Source organism: Pistacia vera, unplaced genomic scaffold, assembly GCF_008641045.1.
Source record: "Pistacia vera cultivar Batoury unplaced genomic scaffold, PisVer_v2 Contig71, whole genome shotgun sequence".
NCBI lineage: Eukaryota > Viridiplantae > Streptophyta > Magnoliopsida > Sapindales > Anacardiaceae > Pistacia > Pistacia vera.
The window spans coordinates 397,039-400,524 of record NW_022196568.1 but is presented as its reverse complement, the minus strand read 5'-3'; the positions used below and the strand labels follow the sequence as shown (position 1 = coordinate 400,524).

At 38.7% G+C, this 3,486-nt stretch overlaps 1 non-coding gene across 1 annotated transcript; it reads left to right on the top strand.

The window, feature by feature from the left end:
• Positions 1-1,882: 1,882 nt before the first annotated feature.
• Positions 1,883-1,989, top strand: LOC116114478. The gene has a single exon (XR_004125555.1). It is a non-coding gene; the product is annotated as a small nucleolar RNA R71 (small nucleolar RNA).
• Positions 1,990-3,486: the final 1,497 nt, after the last annotated feature.

The window sequence follows — 3,486 nt, the reverse complement described above, 5'->3', positions numbered from 1 at the left end:
CTGAGTCTCAAGATAAATGTATTTGAGTGGGAAGGAAAGGTTTCAATTCTAGCTTTGGAGGTTTTCATTTTTTTTTCCTTCTCCTTCTCTTTGTCAAAATCAAACTCCTCAATTCTCTATCTTGACTCTCATCATCTTGAATGCTCTAACATCCTAGCACATTCTACTAGCCGACTCATTACTCATAGATTGGCTTTGCTTCTAGAGTATTGTGGGTGTTCTCTTCAATAGTGTCCAAACCAATCTGTCCACCACATCAACACTGAAACATGAATCATTCACCGAAACTTCATCGCCCAAAGCCATTGAAAGTTATTGTTTCATCTTGGACCTCTCAACATAACTTTTCCTTCCACATCAATAAGTGCTCTCCCCGTGGCCAAGAATGGTCGCCCAAAATCGGGAATTTCCTTATCCTTTCCTGTCTAACACCACAAAATCAACTGGAAAAATAATCTTGCCCACCTTCACCAAAACATCCTCAACTATCCCCCCGGGTGTTTTATTGACCTATCCGCTAGTTGCAACGATATGGTCGTTGGCTTCACTTAACCAATTCCCAATCTCCTGAAAAAAAAAAGGTATCAAATTAATACTAGCTCCTAAATCACATAAACACGATCAAAAGTAATATCTCCTATACCAAGGAATAGTAAAACTCCCTGGATCTTAGCTTCGGGGTAGCTTTTACTGAAGGATGGCACTGCACTCCTCCGTGAGCATCACTGTTTCCTCATCTTCTAACTTCCTTGTTTGAAAGGATTTCCTTCAGGACACTCGCATAACTCGGCATCTGCTGCAATGCATCTCAAAGGATTTTAATATGCAATTTTCAAGTTTTAAAAAATTTCAATAAACTTTGAAAATTGCTTATCCGGATTCTTTTTCTTAATCCCTGAAGAAAAGGCACAGGTGGGGTGTGATGTGCCAACTCTGATGTATTTCGGGGAATGGCATTTCTCCTTCTTCTTTTCCTTTCTTCCTTTTTCTTTTTCTCTTCCTCCAAACCACTTGGTTTCTCTTCACAACAATCTCTTCATCTACTTCCTCATCAGAATTTTCTTTTCCGGGTTGCTACCCTCCTTGGTAGCTTGTTCTAACCTCTTCCAAACTGTCCCACTTCTCAAAATTAGGGCATTTGCTTGCTCACGTGGGTTAATCACCGTGTTGCTCGGTAAAGAACCCTGAGCTCTCTCATTTAGCTTCTCGCCATTGGCCCATTTGTACCCCAATTTTTCAATGGACGCCCCTTGATTCCTAAAATTTGTCCTCGTCTCATCATGAACCCGTGGTCTCTTGCATGAATTTTCCAAACATGTCTTCCAACTTTGTCACTCTTACTCTCCCGTTGATTATTCACCCCTGGTTGTTGTTTGGCAATGTTCTTTGATTCCACTATTACCTTGCTGGTTCTGATTGCCCTAAGCCAGATTTGGATGATTCTCCACCCCGGATTGTATTGTTGGAGTACGGGTTGTTTGGTTGTCTCTGATTTCTCTGCCAAGTAATTTACTTGCTCCGTTGATGAAGATGACAAGCAATGTGTTCCCAACTTGACACTCGCTGCTCACATGATTACCTGCAAAAAATCACAAGTTAGTTGAGGTGTTTGAATAAGTTTACATGCATACTTCCCACTATTTCTGAAGTGCCGTGAGTTGGGCTGAGATGGCTGTAAAGGCATCAACTTCATGAGACCCGAAGATTTCGTTGGTGTTGCTCTCTCATTTGGTCTTTGAAGTTGTTGCTTGCCAAAACCTCAAGCAGCTCATAGGCCTCTTCTGGTGTCTTATTCTATAAGGCCCCTCCTGAAGTACTCACCATGGTTTGCACGTTACCCATCAATCCCTTGTAAAATGTTTGGACTTGAAGCCAAACTGGCAAGCCATGGTATGGGCATTTCCTCATTAACTCCTTGTATCTCTCCTACGCCTCATACAATGACTCGGACTCATCTTGTAGAAATGATGTGATATCATTTCTCAATTTTGCTGATTTAGCTGGAGGAAAGAACTTGGTAAGGAATTTATGTGCTAGATCATGCCAAGTTGTTATAGTTCCCAGTGGTAGTGCCATTAACCACCCCTTAGCTTTATCCCCCAATGAGAATGGGAACAACCTCAGCCTAATGGCATCATCCGACACTCCGTTTGACTTGAAGGTGTCACAAATTTCCAAGAAATTTGCAATATGTTGATTCAGATCTTCCTTCAAATCTCCATTAAATCTAACCGATTGTTGGATCATCTGGATGATTGCTGGTTTAATCTCAAAGTTGTTGGCTAGTACCGTAGGCCTAGTAATACTTGACCCACTACCATTCACCGTGGGAACTGAAAATTCCCTTAGTGTCTTGTTTTCTTGTTCTGCCATTTCAACAAATATTTCTTCTACTTCAACAACTAAATCCTCTCTTTCTCTTCTCTCTCTATTACATCGTCTAACTGTTCTCTCAATCTTAGGATCGACAGGAACCACTGGTTGACGTCTCGCTCTTCGCATAAACTGCAAAAACAGAAAGGAAGGAAAGTGAGATCACAAATAAACTGAGAATAAAACAAAAATAAATCAAAAAATAAAAACTCCAATCTAGCTAACTATAGAAAAACTCAATGTTAACTTAAAACTATTCCCCGGCAACGGAGCCAAAAACTTGATGCGTGTTTCCTACAACATGCAATATGTAGCAAGTATACTAATCGCTCAAGTAATAAAGTGATGAGTGAGTATTGTTCCCACGAGGGCTGCTAGCTAAGCAATAAGTTTCCTAATGTTCTCAAGTTAGAGCAACCGAATTCTTTGGATAATTGGGAGCAATTTTTAATTAAAGTAAACAAAAACTGAAACTACCAACTTAAGGTTTTAACTAAGAATGCAAAATGAAAACACGGATAAATTCAATTCAATTAAAACGGGTAGGGTTTTGACTTCATCCGGATTTTATGAGTTAAACCTAAAAATTAAGGTGCACGTGGCATTGTTATACCAGAGGTTGCCAAATACTGCTAGGCAGTTTTTATGACGGGTTCGGGTTTCTAGCCAATATACCCTTAAACTAAATTCATATTCATATGCATTGGTAGTAAATCGGATTCACTAAGGTGTTAAACATACCTTCTCAGGCTATGTTTTCCTATTCTTCCTTATTAACTTTCTGCACCCAACAAATTAAAAGTTAACAATTCCAAACTCATTAAGCAAAAGAATCCTACAATGATTTCATTGATTTTTGAATCTATCTCTAGCATCCAATACTACAATGGTGATTACCCAAAAAGCTTAACGTGATTCATTTCTCAATCTCATCATGTTAATCAAATATAAGCATTAAAACTCAGAGCAAACACACAACCAAAGCATAATCATATTGTAATAGCCACTTTCTATTCAAATACTCATATGAAATACATATAAAGTAATATAAGAAATTGGGCCCAAATTTTTGTTTTTTATTAAATATACATATACATTCTTTACAAACATATA